This window comes from Rana temporaria, chromosome 4, assembly GCF_905171775.1.
Source record: "Rana temporaria chromosome 4, aRanTem1.1, whole genome shotgun sequence".
Taxonomy (NCBI): domain Eukaryota; kingdom Metazoa; phylum Chordata; class Amphibia; order Anura; family Ranidae; genus Rana; species Rana temporaria.
This window is the reverse complement of record NC_053492.1, coordinates 259,740,604-259,751,569: the sequence shown is the minus strand read 5'-3', so window position 1 is coordinate 259,751,569 and position 10,966 is coordinate 259,740,604. Positions and strand designations below refer to the sequence as shown.

At 43.9% G+C, this 10,966-nt stretch overlaps 1 non-coding gene across 1 annotated transcript; it reads left to right on the top strand.

The window, feature by feature from the left end:
• The first annotated feature begins 1,498 nt into the window (after positions 1–1,498).
• On the top strand, positions 1,499–1,685 carry LOC120938687. Its single transcript, XR_005749200.1, has one exon. It is a non-coding gene; the product is annotated as a U2 spliceosomal RNA (small nuclear RNA).
• The last annotated feature ends 9,281 nt before the right edge of the window (positions 1,686–10,966 follow it).

Sequence of the window (10,966 nt, the reverse complement as noted above, 5' to 3'; positions counted from 1 at the left end):
CAGAGAGAGAGCCACACTGCCCAGCGCCACCAGAGAGAGAGCTACGCTGTCCAGCGCCACCAGAGAGAGCCACGCTACCCAGCGCCACCAGAGAGAGAGCCATGCTACCCAGTGCCAGAGAGAGAGCCACGCTACCCAGCGCCAGAGAGAGAGCCACGCTAACCATCACTACCAGAGAGAGAAAGACTGAGCCACTGCCAGGGTACAGACATGCTACACTACTGACCAGAATAACCCCGGTGGAACCTAGAGCGAGCGATCGTCCAGCCAGAGGTATCACTGCTATAGTTTCACTGGGTCTGGTAAGAGGGCCTGTCGGCCATTATCGATTACTTATCCTAGGGACTGTACTACGTCTGACCATGATAATGTGATAATGACATTGTCGAAAAGGGGTGGTGCATGGGTGACCCTAAAATTATGCCCCCCCCCCTTAAAAAAGTTCTAGGGACGCCCATGTGGCTATCATTTTGTTTGTATGCTCCAAGTCTCTGTTTCTATGTGTTTTCTTCTGATGCCCTGTGTGGTGTGTATTCTACTTCTTGTTTGTTGTTTAATGCGAAAAAAGTGGATTTTTTTTTATATGGGTAGAAGGCACAATAATATCGGGGGTTTTGATACACCAAAATAGACAAGATGTTTTCTTAAATGCTTAATCCTTCAATAAACTTAAACCTAATGCCTACCTTGATGTCCATAAAATATTTAAAGATGACAATGATGTGTGTCAGGTATTTATTTTAATATACTGAACAAGTATGAATAACTATCCATGCCATAAAGTATTTATAGTGAAACTGAATTATTATGACTAATAAAGGCTTTCACACTTTTCCTAATGTTGTCCTGTAATTATAAACTTGATGACATCTTTCAGGTAGAGATGTGCTTCCTTGATGCCCAAGGAACAACTAAACAAGGTGAGTCAAAAGCCTTAGTAAGGTTTGGTCTAAATTTAGTATCTGACTCATTCTCTTTAAGATGCTTTCTATACATTTTCTTCTAAATCCACCCATTAATTTACATGTGGAAAACTGAGTGGTGAAATATAATTTCACTGTTAATGCTAATTAATGCAAATCTTTCCTGTGACTTATGCATAGATAATTGATTCACATTCCTGATACGAATGAAGAATGTGGTACCATTTGCAGCTTGTATAATGCCACGAGGGTGAGGTCAATCAGATTACAACATTAAGAGCTCCTGTTTTAGTATGCATATATAAATAGTTAGATCACTTTCTTTGTACAGGAACAGACTCACCCAAAACTCATTCCATGCTTCATCCCAAGTTTTTGTCATCTTCTCTATAACTTTCACTTCCATGTTTTTGAACTGTTTTTATATTTTATCATGTTTTAATTCTTATGTACTTTGCAGATCATGTCTATAATGCTTCTTCCAGGAGATAAGGAAGGCTACTTTTCTTAGTTTGCAGCTCAAAGATGCAGAACAGAGGTGGGCATTATTCCACTTTTTGTCCCCAAACAGAGTGAAGACTTCTCGGCCTTTTGGCTAAGATCAAGTGTAGTATCTGTTCTTATCAGTTGCCAATAGGTGGTGCTAAGCTGACTGTCCCTCTTTTAACTGGGAGGAGCTGGTAGTACTTCCAGAATGTGATTAGGTGGGAGAGATAGGGGTTGTGGGTAGTGCCGGCTTAGGTGGGCACTCCCCAACCTCTTCTCCTACCTTCCTGGCTGGGAAGGGTGCTGCCGGTCCGGACCGGGGGCTAGGGACCGTTGAAAAGCCTGTGGAGATAGTGCCCCTGGAGTGGCAGAGAGCAGAAAAAACACGTAGTTTTGTGTATGTCTGTATGCAGAAACAAGTTCACGGGCAACGCCCTTCGCACAAAATTCCACTGATTTTTCCGATGGAAATCCGATCGTGTGTACGAGGCTTAAAGCGGGGGTTCACCCGAAAAACACATTTTTAACATTAGATTGAGGTAATTCTGGGAAGTTTTTTTTTTTTTTTAATTAATGCAGTACTTACCGTTTTAGAGATAGATGTTCTCCGCCGCTTCCGGGTATGGTCTTCAGGACTGGGCGTTCCTATTTGATTGACAGCCTTCTGACCGTCGCATACATCGCGTCACGAGTTGCCGAAAGAAGCCGAACGTCGGTGCTGCTCTATGCGGCGCCTGCGCACCGACGTTCGGCTACTTCAGCAACTCGTGACGCGCTGGATGCGATGGTCCGAAGGCTGTCAATCAAATAGGAACGCCCAGTCCCGCAGACCATACCCGGAAGCGGCGGAGAACATCTATCTCTAAAACGGTAAGTACTGCATTGATTTAAAAAAAAAAAAAACTTCCCAGAATTAGCCTCAATCTAATGTTAAAAATGTGTTTTTCGGGTGAACCCCCGCTTTAAGCCTCGTACACACGATCGGATTTCCATCGGGAAAATCAGTGGAATTTTGTGCGAAGGGCGTTGGCCGTGAACTTGTTTCTGCATACAGACATACACAAAACTACGTGTTTTTTCTGCTCTTTAGCGCCACCCTTTGGGCAACTTCTGCTAATATTGTCTTATGGTTAGCATTGGTTCGAGCATGCGTGTTTTTACTTTGGATTTTAGTCAGACGGACTTGTGTACACACGATCGGATAATCCGATGGCACACATTTGTTGTTGGAAAATTTGAGAGCATGCTATCCTACATACAATTGTCTGATGGAGCATACAAACGGTTGGATTATCCGACAAAAACCCTGCCAATTGTTGTCGAAAAATCCGATCGTGTGTATGGACTTTTACAGTTTAATACTAGTAAAAAACTTTTTTTCTTTCAAGAATCTATCGCTGTCTGTGTCCCTATTGGAAAGATCCATCCCCACTTTAAGTCATGGCATTGGAACAGAAGCTGAGAGGAAAAACATCTATGTATGTTTGCTCCAAAGACCCTCATTCTGAGAAAATTTCCTCTCACTTCTTGTCATGGACACAGACAGTATAAAAACCCTTACAAAGTTCTAAACCTTTCCCACTCTATACAAATGTAAAAATGTAAAGTTAGCGTTTTGTCTGTAATTCTTATTTAACTTTCCCCTTAAATTAAGCCTTAAAGGGGTTGTAAAGGTTCGTTTTTTATTTTCTAAATAGGTTCCTTTAAGCTAGTGCATTGTTGGTTCACTTACCTTTTCCTTCGATTTCCCTTCTAAATGTTTTTTTTCTTTGTCTGAATTTCTCACTTCCTGTTTCTCCTCAGTAAGCTTTCCACCATCATCCGAGCAGTGGAAAGTCATTCAGAACAGCTTACTGAACACCTTACTGAGGAGGAACAGGAAGTGAGAAATTCAGACAAAGAAAACAAAGAAAAAAAACATTTAGAAGGGAAATCAAAGGAAAAGCTAAGTGAACCAACAATGCACTAGCTTAAAGGAACATATTTAGAAAATAAAAAAACGAACCTTTACAACCCCTTTAACACTTAACCTAACCTGAAAACCTAACTTTATTCCCCCGGATAGACATGATATGACGTCATTTATCTTTAGTGGAAATAGCTGGATAGAAGGTAGTGGATGAATCCGTATCCTCTCAGAGAAACCCAGGTGCCGGCAATGCACGAAGCAATAGTAGAAAGAAATGTTTGGACAGCCGCACTCTGGAAAAACCTTCTTGGTTGCCTTTTATTGATAAAAGTTTTCAAACACCACACATCACAGCAAAGACAGGGGCATACAGCTGACGTTTCGCACTACAATCAGTGCTTACTCATAGCTTGGGTGGGGGGGGGGGCCGCAGTGCGCCCCCCTGCCCCAGAGCACCCAACCTCCCCATGTTGAGGGCATGCGGCCTGGTACGGCTCAGGAGGGGGGGGCACTTGCTCGTCCCCACTCCTTTCCTGACCGGCCGGGCGGCGTGCTTTGGATACGGGTCTGGTATGGATTGTAGGGGGAACCCCATGCCGGTTTTTCGGCGTAGGGGGGTTCTCCTTACAACCCATACCAGACCTAAGGGCCTGGTATGCACCTGGGGGGGAACCCATGCCGTTTTTTTTATTTAAAATTTGGCGTGGAGTTCCCCCTCATGGTTCATACCAAACGCCGCGGCTAGAATTGTCAGGAATCCAAGTCGGATCCCCGTCGCTTTTATGACGCACTCGCTGGAATGTGCTTTTTCTATTCCAGCGAGTGCGAGATGTCGGCACCCTGTCGCCGAGAATCACCGCGATGCTGTCGTGCTGGAAACACATTCTCGGCGATAGGTACAGTACTTACAATTTTGGTGCTGTGGTCTCCAAACTCATGTTACCTTCTAAATTGATCCAGCTATGTAAATCAGGAACATCAAGGGGCCAATTTTGACGCACTTGTGTATACACGATCGCATAATCTGACAAGACACATTTGTTGTCGGACAGTTTTAAAGCATCCTATTGAACATTTGTTGTCGGAAAATCCGACAACAACTGTCCGATGGAGCATAAAAACGGTCGGATTTTCTGACAAAATCCTGCCATGACACATTTGTTGTCGTGTGTACGAAGCTTTAGTCTTCTTTCTATAACCGTTTATTTACTCCCTAGTATGTTATTTCATGTGACATTTGCACCACCTGAACTATGATGTACAAGTTCTCATAAACTCACTTTACAACTGCAGCGTTTAATATTTCAAACATGTATAGTATGCACTAAACCTATTTTAACAAGACTATCATTAACATTTCATGCCTATCTAATTATCAGAGGAAGAGTCATGGCTAAGTATAATTGTGTTTGTGTACCAGTATTATTTTTTTCAAAATGTACATACTGTACTTCTTTCTGTAGCAAACAACATTATAGTTGCCCAAAAATGTTTTTGTGTTCGGATACACATATAAAAAACTCTTGTGCTACAAGCATGCATGAGCTATGAAATATCAGGGTTTTCTTATGTCTACCATGACAGTCTTTAAGTATCCCAAATCTTGTAGATGTATTTCATTTTCATACTACTAAGCACTTAACGCAGATTTTTCAGCAAAACCACATAATAAACAGATGACATACATTAAAGATGTCTTTTTACCTGTCAAATTTGTATTTCTGCACATCCAGTCCTGAGAGTTGCAAAGCCAAGCCCATGCAGCACAGCTAGGTGTCTGACACCAAGTACAAAAGACCACTTTCACACTGCCAGCGCCGGCACTATAATACATTTTATATGGGTACAGTGTTGCATGACCGCTCAATTATCGTTCAAAGTGTGAGAGCGCTGAAAGCTGAAAATTGGTCCGGGCAGGAAGGGGGTGAAATCGCCTAGTAGACAAGTGGTTAAGCACAGCATCATGGACACAACATGTATACATCTGGCAGCAACTGTATCTTTAAGCCTCGTACACACGATCAGATTTTCCGACAACAAATGTGTGATGGCAGGGTTTTGTCAGGAAAATCCGACTGTATGTTCCATCAGACAATTTTTGTCGTATTTTCCTGTCCGACAACGGGGGCATGGCCTGACATAGCATGGAGTAGGACGTGCATGCTTTGAGCTCCGTCCATTTAGTGCCCATTGTGATCTCCAGCATTATCCTGCACCAGCCCAGTGGGACCCGCTGAGGACCCTGCACACCTGTGGCCACAAATCCGCCGTCCTCCGATCGTACGGTGGCCTCCGCGGAGCCGTGATCCAGATCGCAGGCGCCACATTTAGGAAAGACTGCGGCTTCGGCCTAGTTCTGGAGGTTGGCGGCCATCTTGCTCCTCCCGGCCTGCCACCAGCGCTACTTCCCGGCCCTCCTGCTCTCTGGCAACACCCTGCAATGACTCACGAGACCCCCTGAGGTCCCCGCACACCTGCAGCAGCAGATCCACCAATCTCCGACCGCATGGTGACCCACGTGGCTGCCGCATTTCTGAAAGGTCGCGGCTTCGGCCTAGTGCTGGAAGTCGGTGGCCATCTTGCTTCACCTGGCCTGCCGACTAATGATTCTTCTCGGCCCACCTGCCCTACAGCTCCCTACCCTCCAGAATAGTCTGACCTGCCTGCTTTAGAGGGGGGAAGGATCGCAGCGGATACCTGCCATGACTCCGCCGAAAATGCCAAAGGCCACCCTGGCGAAATTGGACCAATGACAAAAGGGAACAATGACAAAAGCTCCCAGGAGACATTGCGGCATCGAGGAAGTGACGGAATACCCGCACACTACCCGATGAATCCATATACAGGAAGGGGCCAGTAACAGAAAGGATTACTAAGGTACAGTGGATCGAACAAAAAAAAACATGCGGTTTAGTAATTATGCATATGAGTGTATCATTTTTTTTTTTTTTGGTGGGGGAGTGGATTTTGGGTGGGAGTTCCCACACTTTTTTCCCCAGGACTTGACCCCTGTATGTTACCCCTTTGTTGTTTCCCCCTTGCTGCCTGTGACACATCTTCCTCTGCTTTAATCCTTTTCAATTGTAACCTGCAGTGAGGTTCTCCTATACTCAGGGTCCCCATTGACTGGTTGATCGATCCATGTACCTACCCTGGAGACTGTAATTGCAGAGCACAATCGGTCCTACACTCCGCATGCCTAACACAGCAAATTACAGGGCACAGTGGGGACAATTGGCACAGCGGCGACCATTAAAGGGCACAGTGGCTGCGTTTAATGGCATGGCACAGTGGTGACAATGGATGGCACAGTGGTGACAATGTATGGCACAGTGGCTGTGTTTAATGGCATGGCACAGTGGTGACAATGGATGGCACAGTGGTGACAATGGATGGCACAGTGGCTGCGTTTAATGGCATGGCACAGTGGTGACAATGTTTGGCACAGAGGTGACAATGGATGGCACAGTGGCTGCGTTTAATGGCATGGCACAGTGGTGACAATGTATGGCACAGTGGCTGCGTTTAATGGCATGGCACAGTGGTGACAATGGATGGCACAGTGACTGCGTTTAATGGCATGGCACAGTGGTGACAATGTATGGCACAGTGGCTGCGTTTAATGGCATGGCACAGTGGTGACAATAGAAGGCACAGTGACTGCGTTTAATGGCATGGCACAGTGGTGCAAATTGATGGCACAGTGACTGCATTTGATGGCATGGCACAGTGGTGCGAATTGATGGCACAGTGACTGCATTTGATGGCATGGCACAGTGACTGCGTTTAATTGCATGGCACAGTGGTGCGAATTGATGGCACAGTGGCTGCATTTGATGGCATGGCACAGTGGTGCAAATTGATGGCACAGTGGCTGCATTTGATGGCATGGCACAGTGGTGCAAATTGATGGCACAGTGGCTGCGTTTGATGGCATGTAACAGTGGCTGCGTTTGATGGCATGTAACAGTGGCTGCGTTTGGGCACAGTGAGACTGCAATTTTTTTTTTTCCTTTGCGCCCCCCCAAAAATTTTGAGCACCAGCCGCCACTGTCTTATACGTAACAGCAGGACATTTTGGTTTTAACCTGCTTCCGGTTGTTACTTTCCTTTGGTTTTGGGCACATACCCGCATCAGTTGGGGAAGATACAAGGTGGGGAGGTTAGTTTTTACTTGATGGAATGCAATACAGCGAAGTGCATGCTAACATTGAAACTGCATAGATGGCAAATCTTGTATTCATGTAATGCTACTGTTCCACGAAATGTTTTAATGTTTGAACTATGACATCGATAAAACTGCTCACTTGGAATGTGCGTGGGCTTGGGGACAAGGTAAAGAGATCTGCAGTTTTCTCATTTCTCAAAAACAACAAGCCAATGTTGTGGTGTTGGTGGAGACACACCTTGAGGGTCGGCTCCAGATGGCACTCCGCCGGCCATGGATTGGGTGGGCCTATCATTCATCCTACTCCTCCCATGCTCACAAAGTCTCAATGTTGATTGCCAAGACGGTACATTATCCGGTACATTATCCGATTGTGTGTACACAAGTCTATCGGAAAAAATCCAAAGTGCAAACACGCATGCTCCAAACCAATGCTAACCATAGCACAACATTAGTAGAAGTTGCCCAAAGGGTGGCGCTAAAGAGCTGAAAAAAACACATAGTTTTGTGTATGTTGGCTGAAAAAGATCTGCCGTCTGCATACCAAGTTCACAGTCAACGCCCTTCGGACAAAATTCCACGGGTTTGTCCGACGGAAATCCGATTGTGTGTATGAGGCGTTAGTGTTCAGGCAGTTGGTGGTGTGGGATGGGGTAAAATCATGACTCAACCACCTGATTTTACTGCCCCCAATCCCATGTGTGAACCAGCCTTAATGATCCTTTCACATGGAATGGAGCCCAATTCAATCAGCAGGGGAATGCATGAACACAGCCTTTTCTTAATCAAAGCTGACCAGGATGGATGGCAGTTTTTTTTACATCTGTGCCATTCAGTTTGTGTGGCAGACCCAGGTGGATCCATGAGAGCTCTATGGGCAACCAGATGTAAAAAGACTCCAGTGTCTGTTTAAATCAGGCTAACTCTGATGTGTCACGTTTAGGTACAGAAAAGTGGAAGAGAACGCAGTTTTTTTTTCTTTTTTTTAAGACCAGGATGGATTCGGAGATAGATGGGTGTAAACAGACACAAGTCCATTTAAATCAGCCTGTCCATAGGCATTCATGGACAAATTGACAGGCAGACCATATGCGAATGCCCATCCTAAACGAACCCATAAAGGAGTCGTTTTTTTGTTCAACCGATGGGTTGAACATAAAAAACAACCCAATTACCCCTCCATACATTTGATGTGGATAGGGGAATCCTCCAGTTGTGTCATTGTATTCATTGTATTCTGCCAGTCAGTCCCATATTTGATCATCAATGTTAGATGTTTCAATTTGCTGCAGTGTACCACAAATACTGGTACTATTTAATTGCATGCCATCCATATTATAAATATTTTGGTGCATGCTGATATATTGGACCACCCTCTTATCCATCCAACAGGAAGCAGGGGTTAGTGGGGTGAAGGGCGGAGGGGGGGCAGTTTCCCATTTTCGCCCTGGGCACTGGATGACCTTGTCCCGGCACTGATCTGGTATATCCTAGAGGTCTCTCCCGCTAAGGCCACACACATGCATGCCCTAACCCACTGCCAATTTTACAGCTGAGGTCCTGCTTTATCTATCAGCTGCTAAAAGCAACTTTTTTAAGTACTGATTAATAGAAACAGCAATTCAACCACATTTAAAACAGATCATATGTAGGATATCGTCAAAATTATATCCATTCCTCTCTCTGACACAATACAAAATGCTGTTTTTACAACTGCTACCACATTCTCTGTACTGTTTTTTCACACAATAGTATGATGTGATAAAATTTCACATTTTGTTATGTGTTCTTTGAAATAGAGGACTTACTGCACTTGTGAAACTTAAACAATGAATCGCATGTAAAACCCAGTTATGGGGCCTTTAACATGTATTCTACATACAGTATCATTCAAACCCATAGAAGACATACCTACAATGCAGAACGCACACCATTAAAAAACATAGGTGAATGATGTACAATGGAAAACATTGTTCAGGTGCAAGGTCCTAGCTTTAATGCCTGGCAAGTCAATGACCCAAAGCAAGCTTGGGGAAAAAACATTCAAACTTTTCCAACTTTAATGACTAAAAGCTTTTTCCAGGCAGTAAATGTAAGATTTCATGAGGGGTTTCCCTCCTGTAAAACCTTAATTCACCCACAGAGACAAAAAAGAATGATGGATCAATTATCCCAGGTGGATGGTGATCTTTGGTGGGATCCAACTCTGAGGTATCTGTTTCTATTGAAAAAAGCGGAAAGCTAGCTGACTCTCTATCTATCTAACTTTTAACAAAGAGTAAATCAACATTAAGACATTTTCACTGACCTCTATAGCTACAAGCATTGTGGATTTTTCCATCCTCAAGATTTTCAGCTGTAGCTTCTAGATTTTACTTCGGGCAATTAGTTTGCAGATGCCAGCCTTCCAAAAGCAGGTTCAAAGAATATGTATGGAGAAGAATGCTGAGATCTGACTGCAAGGACTGTATGCCGTGTATTGTAAACAAAATTAAGCATTAATAGTGCCACATCGGCTGTAACTACAGAAGGTCATTGGTGAATGATTTACAATGTAAAGCTTACAGTATTTAATGCTTATTAAGAAGTTTGAACACCAACGTTCTGCACTTCCCTATGATTGCTCTACCAGCAAATGTACTCAATAGTTTGGCCAAACTGCACTTCCACAATAGTGGAAGGGAGGGGGGGTCTGAATGGGTCATGGTTATATAAAAGCTAAGTCTACTATACACAGCACACATATGACACAGACCTTACATCCACACAATGTGGTTTAATTACTGTTCCAAAAGTAAGCATCTAACAGAAACACACAACACTCAGTACAATTATTATTAAAAAACAAAACCCTTATGCCACGTACACACGACCATTTTTAATGGTCTAGAAAAAACAAATTTTTTTTCAACCCGATTATTGTTAAGCCGGCCTTGCCTACACACGATCGTGAAAAAAAATGCTCTAGCAAAGCGTGGTGACGGCACTATAAAGGGGAAGTTCCATTCGGATGGCGCCACCCTTGGGGCTGCTTTTGCTGATTTCGTGTTAGTAAAAGTTTGGTGAGAAACGATTTGCGCTTTTCAGTCTGTTACAGCGTCATGAATGTGCTATCTCAATTCTGAACGCTAGTTTTACCAGAACGAGCACTCCCGTCTCATAACTTGCTTCTGAGCATGCGCAGTTTTTTCACGTCGTTAAAGCCTACACGCGACAATTTTTTACGACGTTAAAAACGACAACGTGAAAAAACGATGCGAAAATTTAAAGCGTGTTTTACATTTTTAATGGCCATTTTTAACGTTGCGAAAAATGGTGCCCACACACGACAGTTTTTAATGACATTTTGCGTAAAACGGTCGTGTGTACGCGGCATTAGATTACATTTCTGTCTCAGCCTACCTCAACTAGTCAAAGACTACCTAGCAACTTACAACTGTTGACACAATAAACAATTTGGTCAAACGTAATGGTGGTAAG